A 17421-nucleotide genomic window follows, 5' to 3' on the forward strand; every position below is an offset into this window, starting at 1 on the left:
AAAGTGGTTTTAACTTCTCCTTTAATAACAGCATGTTGTAGGTACCATTTTGCACTTCGCTTTTCTCACTTGATACAACAATTTTTCAAAATTTATTTCTGTTGATATTTGCAGACCTAGTTTCTGCTCTCTAACTTTTGTATCAATTGTAAACAATTGTGGTTGTGGTTATCACACAGTGTTTTGTACCAAAGGACGTTTAGTTGTTTTTATTTTATATTTTTACAACAAAGGTTGCAAAGAGTTATTCACAAATGGCTTCTATCTCTTGCATGAGAATTTTGCAACTGAAAACAGAGCTGTTGGCGGAAGAGTAAGCTCACATTTAGGTTTAATGTATCTTGCCAAATTGCTCTCCAATAACAAAGGTGGTCCCACTGTGTGTCAGCTGGATTGGGGGGATCTGCTTTGTATTGAATTAAAAATAGCATGTGATCAATCAGAAGTAAACTGAGGGGACTGAGGAAGTGGTTTAAGCATGAAAAATGGTAAACAATTGCCACTGAATAAAATCCTTTTGATGTTGCAACTCTACAAAGGGAAGACACTGCCTATGATGCCCATGACAAAATGGAGCAGTGTGCTTTCCCTCGTGTTGAAGGGCATTTCTATAGCAGTTTCAGTCATGCAGAAGGATCAGTTCAATTTTTCCCACAATTTTATAAACAAAAGAAAGAACCAGAACATACCTAATGGGAAAGTTTTTCATGTGATTATTATAAATTATGTTCCTGTGACCCTCCTCACTCTGCACAGAGCTTCATCTTCTGGAACAGACCCACCAAACAAGAGCCAGAAGATGCAGCGGCCCAGTCTAATTTGTATGCAGAGACCCTGGTCAGAGAGGCAAAATATCTTTGTCCAAAATACCTCAGAATTGAATATCCAAACCCCTATCTAGATAGTGTGCTTCTTAGAATACAAATAGAATTAAAAATGTGTCAGTAATCAAAAAGGGACAGCATCGGCAAACGGTTGACATCGAAATGTAAGCATATTTATTTTAAAACTATTTACCCTTTATTATAGCTTTTATTGGAATTTTGGGCTTTATATTTGAAAGTATGTGTGTGTGCATGTGTGTTTGGACAGCGAGAGAGAGAAAAAGCCTGAAAGGACAATGGAGATATATAGATACAGGCATTGTTGGGTACTGTCAAAGTTAATGTGTACTAATTTCATTAATCAATCAGCAGGATTTGGGGAGCAAAGTTAAATATACGCAGAGGTCAGAAAAAAATCACCACATAAAAGCTGTGCACTTACCTAGTCTCTCTTCAGCCATTTTATTTATTCTGTGGACTTGGAAATCTGACTTAAAAAAAAATTTCTGCATGATATAAACATCAAAATATTTAACAAACATTTATTGACCAATTTCTCTTTATTGCATGCTTCACTTGGTGCAGAAGATTTTATATCAATAACTACAACCAACTGAGCATTTATTCTCTGTCAAAATATTTGTATACTTTTTCAATAATCCTAAAATAATTCTATAATAACACTGTAAGGATGGAATTATTAATCTTTCTTTTCAGCAAATGAGAAAGTGGAAAAAATATTCAAGGTCATCCCACAGTAAGAAGCAGATCTGATATTCAAAACCAAGACTATCTGATTCCAAAGTTTGTGTTTTTTCAGCATATAACTTTTTTTCATAGCTGTAAATATATTTCCACCCTTTGTTCAGGCATCTCAGACACAAATGAGGGGAAATATGTAGAACAAAACAGTATTATGGTATGCCTTAGCTGAATTTTTGTTTCTTCTCTTGTATCACTCCGTTTTTAACAGCAGCTAGGTGATACTGTTAAAAATATAACCTAGATCATAGGACACTTCTACTCAGACTGTCCAGTGCAAGTCCATTCCCACTCAAGTCAAACCCAATGTCCTTCCAATGGCCTACCTGATCCTGCAGATCTTCTCATTTTTCTGATCTCCTGTCTTACTCTCCTTTCTGTTATTACTGCTGCAGTTACACTGTCCACCTCGGTGTGCTTTAAACACACAGCCAGCCTCTTGCCTCTGTACTTGCACTGCCTGGTCTTTTGCCAGAAGGTTCTTCCTGCCCAATCTTTCTTCTTCTCTATGTCCTCACCCACATGAAATGTACCATGGGTTTTTATCTTCTTTTTTCACTATGATAACTCCAATCCTAGAGGAATGCTTGGCATACAGAAAGCATGCATTTAGTATGTGTTGGATGAAGATAAATGGATGAACAAGTAATAATCAATGAATACATGAATAAACAAATACAAACATTGATGTAATTAGGGTACACGCAAAAAGTTAACGGCTCTCCGAGTCTGATCATGAAGGCTAGGCAAGGCTTGACAGAAAAGACACTTCAAACAGGGACCTGAAGGATGAGTTGTGGTTATTCCAGTGACATATTTTAGATGTTTGTCCTCACACAAATCTCATGTTGAATTGCAATTCTCAATGTTGAAGGTGGGGCCTGACGGGAGCTGTTTGATCATGAAAGCTGATCCCTCATGAAGGACTTGGGCCATCCCTTTGGTGACAAGTGAGCTTTTGCTCTGAGTTCACAGGAGATCTAGTCATTTAAAAGTGTGTGGCACTTCCTTCTCTCTCTTGCTCCTGCTCTGGCTACGTGAATGCCTGCTTCCGCTTTGCCTTCCACCATGATTATAGGCTTCCTAAGGCCTCCTCAAAAGCTGAACAGATGCTAGTACCATGCTTCCTATGAAGTCTGCAGAACCATGAGCCAATGGAACGTGTGTTATTTATAAATTACACAGTCTTACGTATTTCTTTATAGCAATACAAGACCAGCTTAACACACTTGGTGAGTAAGGAAGAAAAGTGATCTGAAGGCAGAATGAAAAACATAAGCGAATGTATAGAGAGACTTAGAAGAGCATACTTTGTTTGGGGAACTACAAGCATGACAATTTAGTGTTGAATAATAAACATGAGGCTTAAAGGAAAAAAAATACTATAAGGAAGCAAGATGATGAAGCACCTTGGATGCCATGCATATCAACCAACGTCTTAGCAAGAGACCCTGCGGAGATGACACACTTGTAGATGATACACTCACCAGGTCCTAGAGGACATATTAATGAAGGGGCCTCTTATAAAGGTATGAACAGGTTAAGGGAAACTAATAAGGTATGGTGAAGTACTCCTCAGCTGGCATCACACGTAGGCCTAAAATGGAAAGAGACAAAGTGATAACGAAAGAGTAATTACAGACAGTTAATTGCAGCTCTAGGAAAGGGTTCCCATTCAGTAGAGAAATACAACCAATTTACTACCTGGGAGAATTAGTACCCTAAACTCATTCTTCTCTGACTTCCAATCTCCTGCCATTACCTCTCATTGCTAAACCCAACCAGAAGCCAGATGGGAAGGAAGCCAACTGATGATGCCAGTATAGATAAGGCTCCCAGGGCACACAGAGCAGGATGATGAAGGGTAGACCGTGAATCAAAGAGAAATAGGAAACGTCCAGTAGAGGAATAAGAAATTTCGGTGCATAGGTGTTAGAGAATCATTAAAAAATTTTAGGCAGAAGTATTGCAGGATCAGATTTGAGAAAAGGAAAGATGACTCTGGCAAGAGAAAAATAATAAATGTAGACAACTAGTGAGTCAGGAGAGAGGGGACAGTATTAAGTGGGATTACAAAGATCCTGGTGAGAAATTATGAGGATCCACACAGAGCAATGACTGTTGGCAAAGGAAGGAAAGAACCAAAATCAGAGACATAATAGCAATTTACATCACAGCTAAAGGCCTGACACGAATGTCTGCAGGCAGAACAATGATCAATTCCCTGAATTGTATATTAGCTTACATGTCTAATATGAAGGATAACTCCTTTTCAGCTTCAGTAAGACTTTGCACCTTGTGTAGATAGGATATTTTCTCTGAAATTCAAACAGTTCAGAAATGATTTCAGTCAAGGCAGAAGGTACCTCTTTAACTAAATATTTGATTTGGTTATTGAACTGTGAAAAGTATCCAAGTTCATTTAATTTCTAGCATTTTTTCTAAGGATCAAGAATTAAGGATATTAACTGTTATTGTACCATTAGCTAGTGTGCTAGCTAGACATATAGATAGAGATTCTATGTACATGCAGCAAGTGATGTTTTTGTACCCATGCTCTTTGTACAAAAACAAAACAAAACACACAAAAAACACCAAGCCTTCCAAAAACTTCTAAGTTGAAAGAAGGCCTCTAAATGTAGCAAATAATGAACTTAGTCTAAAAGATTCAAATCATAGTCAAAAAAAAAAAAAAAAGGAAAAAAGAGCTTTGAGTTAGGCCAGACTATAAACCCTGTCAAAGCATGAGAATTGAGAATAATGAGCTGACCTCCTTGACCAAGATTACTTTCAGTGATTGTGGATTTAGCACACAACGTGAAGGGTAAGCAGGTAAGCAGGAGATCACACACTCATGATGCAGAGAGGAGCTGGGGCTCCCCAGTGCCTCTCCTGTTTCTTACTGAGGAATACCTCAATGTTAGGAGCTTCTGCAGCCTTGTTCTCCATACCTTGCCCTATGCATCCCTTCTTCAGGGCTGTCAGCTCAGCAGTATATTTTTATAATTGACAATTTCCAACAGGTTACTTGGTGGGATTTCTATCTCTAGCATTTGTGTTAGGAAAAGTGAAGGAATTCTCATCTTAAGTTAAATGTTATTTAACCCCTGGACAACTGTATGTAGTCTTTGATTATCAGTGGTAAACTGTACTAGAATTTCTAATGCTGCTGTTTTGATATTGGACACTTTTACATTATGGATAGTTTGGGGAGGGGTGTACATCGGCTAATTAAACTCTTAGAAAAGTTTTAATTTCCTAATGAGAGCTTAATGAGACAGATATGAGCATAAAACTAGCCAGACTCCTTTACAATTTCAGAATATTCAAAAAGGGATACAAAAATGTAAGGGGTAGGAAAACCAAGTGTATAACAAATAATTTGGAAAATCCTTGATGTTTCAGTTGCACAGGTGAAACTTTTAGGCACTGTGAGGGTTAATACTGAGTGTCAACTTGATTGGATTGAAGGATACCAAAGTATTGATCCTGGGTGTATCTGTGAGGGTGTTGCCAAAGGAGATTAACATGTGAGTCAGTGGGCTGGGAAAGGCAGACCCACCCTTAATCTGGGTGTGCACCACCTAATCAGCTGCCAGCATGGCCAGAATATAAAGCAGACAGAAAAACATGAAAAGACTAGACTGGCTTAGCCTCCCAGCCTACATCTTTCTCCAGTGTTGAATGCTTCCTGCCCTCGAACACTGGACTCCAACTTCTTCAGCTTTGGGACTAGGAATGGCTTTCTTGCTCCTCAGCTTGCAGGCAGCCTATTGTGAGACCCTGTGATTGTGTAAGTTAATACTCTTTAATAAACTCCCCTTTATATATATACATATATATACACGTATATATATACACATATATACACGTATATATATACACATATATACACGTATATATATACACATATATATACGTATATATATACACATATATATACACACATATATACATATATACACATATATACATATATACACATATATACATATATACACATATATACACATATATACACACATATATATACACACACACATATATAATATATATGTATATATTGTATATATTACATATATAAATATGTATTACATATAAATATGTTCATATATTACATATATATATATATATATCTCCTGTTAGTTCTGTCCCTCTAGAGAACCTTGACTAATACAGAAATGAACCCATTTGGCTTATACTTTCAAGTATGCCAGAGGGACCATAACTTCCTGAGGTAAAAGACTTTCTCAGATCTTATCTGATGTTTTTCCACCTTGGTATACATTATCTCCCCTTCCAACATGACTTTGCTCTTTCAATCCCAGTTAAGTTAGCCCATCAGATGATGCAAATGTACTCTGTGTTCTAACTCACCTTAACTCAGCAGAACTCACTGTTACAGTAGAAAGGAGACTCAAAAATACCTTACAATCAGACTGGCTTTACAAACTGGTATTTCAGTGTCTAATCATTCTATAGAAGACTGTCGTAATAGAAATATTTTAGAGAAATTATTAAAATATTCAAAGAGAATCTATAGTGATGTGCATGGCATACTTTAAGATTCTATTTTAAACCCACAATTCATGGAAGTAGAACATAAATTATGCATCAATGAAAGGGTCACCTTTTTATCTCTCATGAGATCCATTGAATAATCTTGTATATTCATGAATAGGGAAGAGGTGTATGCCTACTGCAGGGTGTCTCCCACCTTGCTGTCCTTCCCAGGCATCTGGGAATTCTGGATAATTCTTAATGTTAGTGCAATGTTTTTTTGGATATCTGTAGCTTCTTTGGGTCCTCATTATCTGTTCTGATATAGGATGCCACAGAAAAGGAGGGGGATAGAGGCTGACATGTCTGTAAAAGGAAAAGTACGGCACAAGAGAAACAACAACTTTATTCTACTCATATCATTTACAAAGTTTTATTTGACCTTAACACAGTAGACATGAGTATTGGACAGAAAATTAGACTCAAAGATATTTTATTATCAGAGCTGTTCTTTAGGATTGTTATCCAAGTTCATAGTCATTCTACAGAATGTCATCATTCTGAAAGACTCTAGAGAAATGCTATTAACATATTCCAAGAAAGATTTTAACAACTGTGCACAGCATATTTCAGGATTCTCTCCACTGTATAATGATGTAGAAAGTATCTAGTAAATGTCTTAAAATAGGCATTTTTTAAAATCACAAAGCGAATGAATAATTTTCATTATAATTTAAAGAGAAATTAGAAAGGAGAAATAATTTAAAGCCTACTTAATTCACTCTCATTTCTGATAATAAGCCCTTCTCCACGGAGCCCTGTCTCTGCCCTTGCTTTTTAAAGAGATGTTTAGTACACGGTCCTTCTGATTGGGTAACCTAATTGGAGTTGTTAGTTAAGTCATGAGAAAAGAAAATGAGGTCAAGATTCATAAAGACCATTTACTTGCTGATCCAGAAGATCAGAGTTAAAGGGGCACTAAAATATATGAGGGCATGCTGGTGATTACCGAGGTAGATTTGATTTAGTGTCTTCTTTTCCCCTCACATTGCATGAGTATCACTCATGAGTCAGAAAAAGAAATGATCCCAAAGAGAAGGGACTTTTGGGCATAGGCAAGGACGAGTTTCTACAGGACACTCTTGTTGGAACTCAGGGACATTAGCTGGGATGGTCCAACATCCTTTCTGCCAATATGAACACATAGACTGCTCACCAATGCTAAAAAAAAGTAATGGGAAGGGTCTCTTGAAGATCTGGATAAGCTCTTGGTAGAACAATAGGCTTGAGCTCAGGTGCTGTTGTCCAGTCATGAGTGCCAGGGTGTTTTCAGGAAGTCAGACTACTATCCTACCTGTAAATCTGCATAGTTGCAGTGAGGCCAGGGTTAGTCCAAGATAAAATATCTCCAGAGTATTCATAACATGCAGGAAAGAATTGAAAATACATGTGCACTGAAGGGAGATCATTATGTCAGCCTTATATAATTAGTGAATCATTGGGGTTCAATCTTGATAGTTGAAGACAGATTGGAAGATTTCCATATGCCTAGTATATTCCATAAAAGTGAACTATAACAGAGAATCTGCTGCAATACGTTTCTCCAATGAGTCAGGCCTGTTTAGGGTAAGCTACACATAAGGTAAAACATGTCGTCTTTGGAAGCATTCAAGCTCAGAATGACTAGGGTTCATGTGTTGAATCTGGTACTTTGTAAGTGAACACCTCAGATGCATTAATTAAACACACCATTATGAAATTCTTCATCTGTGAAACAAGATTAGTTCCAATTGTTTCCCTGCTGAACACGACATCAGTATTTGTCTTAAAGAAGAAATATCTTTACTTAGAAACAGACTCTGATTGGGGTAGAGAGAGTGAAGCTTTAAAAGCATGATATTGCAGGGGACGAGGGAGGAAACTAACAGCTCATCTTCTCTGGTAAGTTGATGAGAATTGCCAAAGGATTTTATTTGTGTAACAGGAAAATATAATGTTTTGTTTTAAATGATATTCTGTATAATCTTGCAATGAAGTGCTTGTCTCCATTACCCCCATGAATCTCCTTTCTGAAAAAGCCTATTACAGACTCTAGATATCCCATGAATGGCAGTTTTTTGGAGGTTGTAGGAATGAAATCAAGAAGTAAAAACTGTATCCCAGGAGGAACTCACTAAATTAACAGAATAAAATGCATAACATAAAATTGAGAATTCATGAGGAACATGAAATAACATCTGAAAGTGCTAGAATTAGAAGAAATGTTGGAAAAGTCACTGGGCTTTCCATGTGAATAGGATGGAGCTTGAGATGATTCTCCTCCTGAGGTCACAAAGGAAAGGATGACACTGCTCACATCTTGATTAATTAGTTGATATAATATTGTAATCGAATACCAAATTAGATTTCATTACATAATGCATATATTTCTTCAGCAACATGGCCACCGTCTCTTTTCTCATAAATTTATTGCCTCTTTTTTTCACTTCCCTTGGATTTCTATGCCCATATGCTAAGTATGGCTATTCATGACTTCTACTCTGAGATTCTTCTTGAATCTGCTCTTAGTGATAATGTGCCATTATGAAACTCTCAGAGTCTGTATAATTGGTTAATATCTTCCTCAGAAATTTGTGAGGATTCCCTAAAATAAGATACAGGAAGAAAGCAAGCTGTAAAATACAGTTTTTATATTTAAACAACAGCTCACAACTTTTCTAATAAAAGAATAAACTAAGGCAGAGAATAGTCTCTAAGCAACCACCTCTCCCTGTGGACAATGCAGCTGGAAAGAACCCTAGAGACTCCCCAGCACCGTCTTCATGTGACTCTGTTTAATTGCGCAGTAGAACCTGAACTCTGTCTTTCCCCGAGGTCTCTCTGCAGGAAGCTGTGTTCCCAGTGCCGGCAGACTGGGATGTGATGGTGATGTGATGATAGACTAGAGATAGTCCTGTCCCCTAAACCCCATACATACAGATTGTCCTTCAAACGTGACTTTCAACTGAGTAGTTACCCATACACAGAGATAGATGCCAGGCATTTAGAGTAAGTGCTTGGATTGGCTAATCTATCTTCATTTGGTTGTCATGGGAGGACTTGAACTATTTCAGAATTTACTGAATGTGAATAATGGCTTGATTTCCCTTATTTCTTTATATGAGAATGTGGCAACATTGATTTAAGATGGGTTGAGGGTGCGGTGGGGGTGAAGCTTGCCTTTCCTCAGAATTTTTTCTGCTGTCATTTAACTCAATTTCTCCTGATTGTGGTCAATGGCAACAACACATCGCTTTGATATCCTTTTATATATGTGTTGACAGCTTTGATGTTTCCACTTTGTCTTCCTATATCCCCCAGACTGCGCACATACAGTTCTCTTAACCTTCCCACACAGATCTTATTTTGTAAATTTTCTACCATCTTGTAGCTAGCTTCAAAGCATCCCATCTGTTTTCCTCTGAAGAAAACCCATAAAGAAAATCAGAAGGGCAAGTAGAAATAAAAGGGCAAATATATATTTATACTTTCTTCCATCTACTTCATTTTTCTTATTTGCCCATTAGGAAGAAAGGTGTACAAAAAAGAAATAAACCTGATATTCAAACCAGCAGTTGATCTTGTGCTATGCAACAGCATGGCTAAGCCAGGTGCTTCCTTCTGAAATATTACTACTAAGCTTTGGTGCACAGTACAGTAAATTCAATGCCCGAGTTAAAAAATAAAAAAGTTTTTTACTTCATTGGTACAGAGCTCATTGCACTAGATCTAATCTTCTTGATGTCTATATGAACAGGAGAATGGATGACATGTCTTTTTTTAAAACTTTAGTTTAGATAAATACAAGATAACCATAAAACCAAGCTTTACCAAGATTTTTCTGGGAGACTAAATAGATTTTGAAGCCACTCAAGTATTCTGCCTCAAGTTGAGTCTTGCCGTGAAGCTTACTTAAGATTGAACTACCCACAATGGAAAAGTATTACATACACACACATATACACAAACATATAATCTCTACTCATTATTTGGTCCTTCTGTATCACGTTCAATAATGGATTTATAAGGTGTTGCTCTCTGAGGTTGAGGCGTTGGTTGTTTCTGCCATCTTTTTTGTTTGTTTGTTTGCGATGGATTCCCGCTCTGTCACCCAGACCGGAGTGCAACCGCTTGATCTCCTCTCATCGCAACCTCCACCTCCTGGGTTCAAGCAATTCTCGTGCCTCAGCCTCCCAAGCAGCTGAGACAACAGGCACTTGCCACCATGCCTGGCTAATTGTTGTGTTTTTGGTAGAGATGGGATTTCACCATGTTGGCCAGGGTAGTTCTGTCCTCAGATGATTCACCCACCTCAGCCTCCCAAAGTGATGGGATTACAGGCATAAGCCACTGCACCAGACCTTGCTAACCCTTTTTTTTTTTAAATGTATTTTACTGGGAATGCTATATATTTCATCTGTGTCCTGATATTATGTTGGTGATATTGTCCAATACCAGTTTAACAATAATAAGAGAAAAATAAAAAATACCATGTTTTTGACAAAATCAGTGTAGTTAATGTTAATTTACTTAGTGTTGGCATTTCCATTGTTGACTTTCTCCACCAGAGATTTTAAGAACCTTTAGAATAGGAATTTATTTTTTCATTTCTCTTTTCTAAGAATATGTAAGAATGGCAAGCAAAATCTTTGATTTTGATTATAATACTAGGGTGCTTTCAAGAAATGGGTTAGTATAATTTTGAATTGTTTGAATCAGTACAATGAATACAGAAAAATGGAAGATTAATTCCAGAATTAAATTGACTTGTAGGAAAATAATTCCCTCCCCTATTCCACCCTTCCCAAAAATAGCAGATAAGTGAAAACTTACTAATTTACATGATGTTCTATATAACTATGTATAAATCTAGAATGTGTTTTCCCCCCAATTTGGTACCAATAAGATTTTTAAGTGGTCTTTGTTAACTTATTTGAATGCTCTACAATAAGAAAAATATAAAAGTGAAAACCAAACCAGTGCTAGTTTTTCAAAGTAACTCATCATTTTTCTTACCTTTATGTTACTTCTTTACACTGTGAACATCTGAGATAAATCTAGGTAATATTGTAGTATAGCAGAAATGTGATTATTTAGATAACCTCACTGCTGCAGATCCCATATACCAATGCCTGAAATTGCATTAATGACATGTAATCAGTTTTTCTCTATCATAGATAAGGTTTGAAATGTAAATACCTTGGAAGAGGGTATATATTGATTTTAATTTGTGTGAAAATAAATAGGTAGTCTTAGATCCTTTTTTGAATGTTTATTTTCAAACAAAGAATAAAGAGAAAAAATATGGGCAAAAGGGTGGAGTGCATCGCAGAAGGAGAAAGAATACAGAGAAACGATCTTGAAGGCACTGAGTTGCTTCTTTTCCTATTCCACATTAATACGAAGGCCACCCTAATGAAGACCCTCTCTCAAAGCTGACCTGGTATATTTTCACTCTACTTGAACCCTCGGGAGTGATGCCACAGATAAGCTGTTACCTGCTTTTAAAAGTTAATTTATTTTCTAACTAGAATTTTAAAAATATTCAGACTATTAAACACAGGGCAGTGTGCCATCTGGGACAGCCTGACCCACTATATAAATTCTAGGAGTTGAGTAGCAGGAAGATTCTCTTTCTATTTGGGGTTATTGTAGGCATCAATACAGGAATATTTTTTCAATAATGAATAGAATCATGTCTCAATTGTTTACTTGTCAGGATCAACTTGACTGCTTTCTGAAGATCACTGTGACACGGTACATGTGAGAAAAGTAAAGGAAATTCTCAAAAAGAAATGGTTTAAAGCCTGAAGTTTTGTCAGTCACTTAAAAGTAAAAATAAAATCCATATACATATTTTTAATATGCACAAAATACCAAATTTGATTTTATGCTAAACTGAGCATCCTTATGGGATTAAATAGTTTGGCTGGTAATTTTTGATATTACAGATATAATTGTTTTTAATTTAACTTTTTGTCTGTCTGGTTAAAACTCTCAAATATCATCACATATTTTAACACATTGTCTTGTCCTTATATTATCTCATCATTTCTAAAATCATCAAGAATGAAGAGAATAATTGATTTTCTTAGTCATATTCCCTCCACCCCAAGGGAATGTATAAATGCTTCAACGTTCCATTTTAAAATTTTAGGAAAGCCTTTTAATTATCTCAAACTTGGAACTTAATTAATAATCTTTTACCTCATAATTAGCTCATTGCTTTATCAGGTATACATGTATTTGCTAACTCATGATTGGAACATTTGTTCTAGTTATTGTTTTAGGTGCTGCAGAGGAAAGGGTGAATAACACATGCATTCAGCCCTCCATGAGCTTGCAGTCTGAGAGAAAAACATTTATGAAAATTATGAAACCATACTACCACAGTGATTAGAAAGAAAATATGTGTGGGATCTTCCTAGAAGAACGTGTACAAATCCGGAGGAAAAGGCATCAAATTCAGTCTCAGGTGTAGTAAAGTAGGCTGAAAAAATCTGTAAGGTAAAGTGATGTAAATGGCGTCTTCATCTTGAAGTGCAAATGCAAATAAGAGCTGCAGACCAGTTGAGAGGTTACTACAATAGCACAAGAGACAAATGGTAGTATGTTTCATACCATGGTGATACTTAAGCTGGAGAGATTTATACTGAGATAGCTTTGGTAATGCATTCATTAAATCTCAGTTAATTGGATTAAAGGGGTACATAGACGGAGTCTCACTCTGTCACCCAGGCTGGAGTGCAGGGACACAATCTCCACTCATTGCAAGCTCCACCTCCCCGGTTCACGCCATTCTCCTGCCTCAGCCTCCCGAGTAGCTGGGACTACAGGTGCCCGCCACCATGCCAGGCTAATTTTTTGTATTTTTAGTAAAGACAGGGTTTCACCGTGTTACCCAGGATGGTCTCGATCTCCTGACCTCGTGATCCGCCCACCTTGGCCTCCCAAAGTGCTGCGATTACAGGCGTGAGCCACCGTGCCCAGCCTCAAGGGGTACATATTCTTAATTAAATAATATAATCATAAATAAGCAGAATTCAAGCTCTTAGTTTCTAGTATTTATTAAGAAACTATGCTATATTATGCACAGAAATGTTTATTATGAAATAGGAAATATAATATGAATACTTACTCAGAATATAATAAATGATAATCATAAGTAGGTTCAAAAACTATAAATCTCCTATAGTTTCTCCAACCTCTAGATGGACTCTGAGGCAAGATGGCTGTGAATGACTACAGAGCTTTCTTTCTTTTGGACAACCTATGTTGGAAAATTTTGTTAAATACATTTTTATCTTGGACAGTTAAAACCCTAAATAGGCTGGGCATGATGGCTCATGCCTGTAATCCCAATACTTTGGGAGGCCAAGGTGGGCAGATCACCTGAGGTCAGGAGTTCGAGACCAGCCTGCCCAACATGGCAAAACCCTGTCTCTACTGAAAATACAAAAATTAGCCAGGCATGGTGATGGGCGCCTGTAATCCCAGCTATTTGGGAGGCTGAGGCAGGTGAATCGCTTGAAGCCAGGAGGCAGAAGTTGCAGGGAGCTGAGATAGCATCACTGCACTCCAGCCTGGGCAACAAGAACGAGGATCCGTCAAAAAACAAAACAAAACAAAACAAACAAACAAACAAAACCCTAAATAAACAAGTGTCTTTGTGGGAAAAATATATTTTTTATCTTGGACAGCTAAAATCCTAAATTTATTTGTAGAAAAATAAACTTCAGTATATTTTAAAAATTTTATTATGACTATCAAATAAAAGTACATATATTGATTATAAATAATTTAAACAATAGACAAAAGTTGAAGGATAGTATTAAAAATAATTTATCTGTTAATAAAATTTACTTCAGGTATATTTATATTGATGGAGAGAGAATAAAAGAGAGTAAGAGAAAAAGAAAGTTATACAGACACTCAGTATCAAATCATATCATACTAAATAAAATGTATTCATTTTAAGTCTTCCCAAGTTTACTGAGAAAAAGAGAAATTATAGTGAAATTAAAAACATTGCTGAGCTTTTAATAATTAATTATTCATCTAAGAAATAAAACAAAACAAACTCCGTCAGATCTTTGGAAAGTTCATCCTACAAGTTTCTGGGAACTTTATCATTTGGCAATTATTTCTTCATCTAGAAACAGATACGCTTGATTATTCCTTGTGTTCTTTGTGCATAACATTTCAAGTTGTTAACTGCTTTGTCACATCACGTATCTATTTATACGTTAATAAAACACCTTGTTGGGCACGATGGCTCACGCCTGTCATCCCAGCAGTTTGGGAGGCCGAAGTGGGTGGATCACTTAAGCCCAAGAGGTCGAGACCAACCTGGCCAAAATGGTGAAATCCCACCTCTACTAAAAATACAAAAATTAACCCGGCATAGTGGCACGCACGTGTAGTCCCAGCTACTCTGGAGGCTGAGAAAGGAGAATCGCTTGAACCCTCCCAGCCCCCAATAAAAACACCTTAAAGCAAAACCCAACAGTTTTCCACAATGGTTGAACTAATTTAAATTCCCACTGACAGTGTAAAAGTGTTCCTTTTTCTCCACAATCTCACCAGCATCTGTTGTTTCTTGACTTTTTAATCATCGCCATTCTGACTATGAGATGATATCTCATTGTGGTTTTGATTTGCATTTCTCTAATGATCAGTGATGTTGAGCTTTTTTTCATGTTTGTTGGCCACATGAATATCTTCTTTAGAGAAATGTCTGTTCATGTCCTTCGCCCACTTTTTAATGGGGTTGTTCATTTTTTTCTTGTAAATTTGTTTAAGTTTCCTGTAGATTCTGGATGTTAGACTTTTGTCAGATGCATAGATTACGAAAGTTTTCTCCCACTCTGTAGGTTGCCTGCTGTCTCTGATGATAGTTTCTTTTGCTGCACAGAAACTCTTTTATTTAGTTAGATCCCATTTGTCAATTTTTTGTTTTGTTTCAATTGCTTTTGGTGATTTCGTCATGAAATCTTTGCCCATGCCTATGTTCTGAATGGTATTGCCTAGGTTTTCTTCTAGGGTTTTTATAGTTTTGGGTTTTACACTTAAGTCTTTAATCCATTTTCAGTTAATTATTGTATAAGGTGTAAAAAAGGGGTCCAGTTTCAGTTTTCTGCATATGGCTAGCCAGTTTTCCCAGCACCTTTTATTAAATAGGGAATCCTTTCCCTATTGCTTGTTTTTGTCAAGTTTGTCAAAGATCAGATGGTTGTAGATGTGTGGTCTTCTGAATTCTTTATTCTGTTCCATTAGTCTGTCTGTTTTTGTACCAGTACTATGCTATTTTAGTTTCTCCAGCCTTGTAGTACAGTTTGAAGTCCAGTAGTGTGATGCTCCCAGCTTTGCTCTTTTTGATTAGGTTTGGCTTGACTATGAAAACTTTTTTTGTTCCATTTGAATTTTTGAATAGTTTCTTCTAATTCTGTGAAGAATGTCAATGGTAGTTTAATGGGAATCTATAGATTACATTGGGCCATATGGCCATTTTCATGATATTCATTCTTCCTAACCATGAGCATGGAATGTTTTTCCATTTGCTTGTGTCCTCTCTTATTTCCTTGAGCAGCGGTTTGTAGTTCTCCTGGAAGAGGTTCTTCACTTCCCTTATTAGCTGTTTTCCTAGGTGTTTTATTCTCTTTGTAGCTATTGTGAAAGGGAGTTCATTTATGATTTGGCTCCCTGCTTACTTGTTGTTGGTGCATAAGAATGCTTGTGACTTTTGCATATTGATCTTGTATCCTGAGACTGCTGAATTTGCTTATCAGCTTAAGAAGCTTTTGGGCTGAGATGATGGAGTTTTCTAGATATAAGATCATGTCATCTGCAAACAAAGACAATTTGACTTCCTCTGTTCCTATCTGAATACCTTTAAAAATAACATTTTTAAAATAAAAATTAAATTAAAAATTAAAAAATCAGAGTCTTTTGAGCCAGATCCAGTTGCCTACACATTCCAGATCCACAAATTACTTATTATGTTGCTTTGGGAAAGTCACTTCATATCTCTAAACCTACATTTCTTCATATGTAAAGAATTACAGTACTACTTTATTGGGTTGTTGGGATGATTGAGGAGATAATTTATGTGAAATGCTTAAAATAGGGTGTGCATTATGCACATTCAATTAATGTTACATATCTGAGTAGAGTTTATATGTTTATTTCCTACTGTCTTTCAATGGGCATGCTCTCAGTATAACATTATATTCCACAGATGTTTAATTTTATGTCTTTACTCAAGAGCACTTAGGTAGTGAACAACACGCTGAAGAATTTGATATGGATTGCTAAATGCCCACATAAAACATAGCTTATAGGAGGCTGAGGCAGGTGGATCGCTTGATGCCAGGAGTTAGAGACCAAACTGGTAACATGGTGAAACCCATTCTCTACTAAAAACACAAAAATTAGCTGAGTGTGATGACACATACTTGTAGTCCCAGAAATACCATTTCATGCAGCAATCCCATTACTGATTATATACCCCGCCAAAATATAAATCATTCTATTACAAAGATGCATGCATATGTATGTTCATATCAGAGCTACTAACAATAGCAAAGGCATGGAAGCAACCCAAATGCCCATCAGTGATAGACTAGATAAAGAAAATGTGGTGCATATACATCATAGAATACTATGCAGCCATAAAAAGAAATGAGATCATGTCCTTTGCAGGGACATGGATGGAACCAAAAGCCATTATCCTCAGCAAACTAACGCAGGAACAGAAAACCAAACACCACATGTTCTCACTTATAAGTGGGAGCTGAACAATGAGATCACATGGACACAAAGAGGGGAACAACACACACTGGGGCCTGTCAGGGGGTGTGGTGGGGGGAGGGAAAGCATTAGGAAAAGTAGCTAATTCATGCTGGGCTTAGTACCTAGGTGATGAGTTGATAGGTGCAGCAAACCTCCATGGCACATGTTTACCTGTGTAACAAACCTGCACATCCTGTACCACAGAAACTTAAAATAAAAATAAAAATTTAAAAAAAACCAGTTTATTATTTCTCACAGTTCTCTCAGTGGGAAAGGCATTCTTCTACTAGTTTCCCCTGGGCTCATGCATGTGGCATCCTTCAGCTGGAGAATCCACTGAACCTCTCTCCTCATGTGGTCATTGTTCCTTAAGGCCACTGGACAAGACTGGAATTTCTCAGCTGGCAGTACAAGAGTGCAGTCCTCAACATGCAAACACTTACCAAGCCTCTGCTTGCGTCATGTTTGCCCATGTCTCATTGGTCAAGCAAGTCCCATGGCCAAG

General features: G+C 36.9%; 1 long non-coding RNA gene across 2 annotated transcripts in view; it reads left to right on the top strand.

The window, feature by feature from the left end:
• Positions 1–785: 785 nt before the first annotated feature.
• Positions 786–17421, top strand: part of LOC134759590 (uncharacterized) — a 146123-nt gene continuing 129487 nt past the window's right edge. For both annotated transcript variants that reach the window (XR_010135983.1, XR_010135984.1), the window contains exon 1: positions 786–988. This is a non-coding gene — a long non-coding RNA (uncharacterized LOC134759590). The remainder of the gene's footprint in view (positions 989–17421) is intronic.

The sequence above is a fragment of the Pongo abelii genome, chromosome 11 (assembly GCF_028885655.2).
Source record: "Pongo abelii isolate AG06213 chromosome 11, NHGRI_mPonAbe1-v2.0_pri, whole genome shotgun sequence".
In the NCBI taxonomy this organism is placed as follows: Eukaryota; Metazoa; Chordata; class Mammalia; order Primates; family Hominidae; genus Pongo; species Pongo abelii.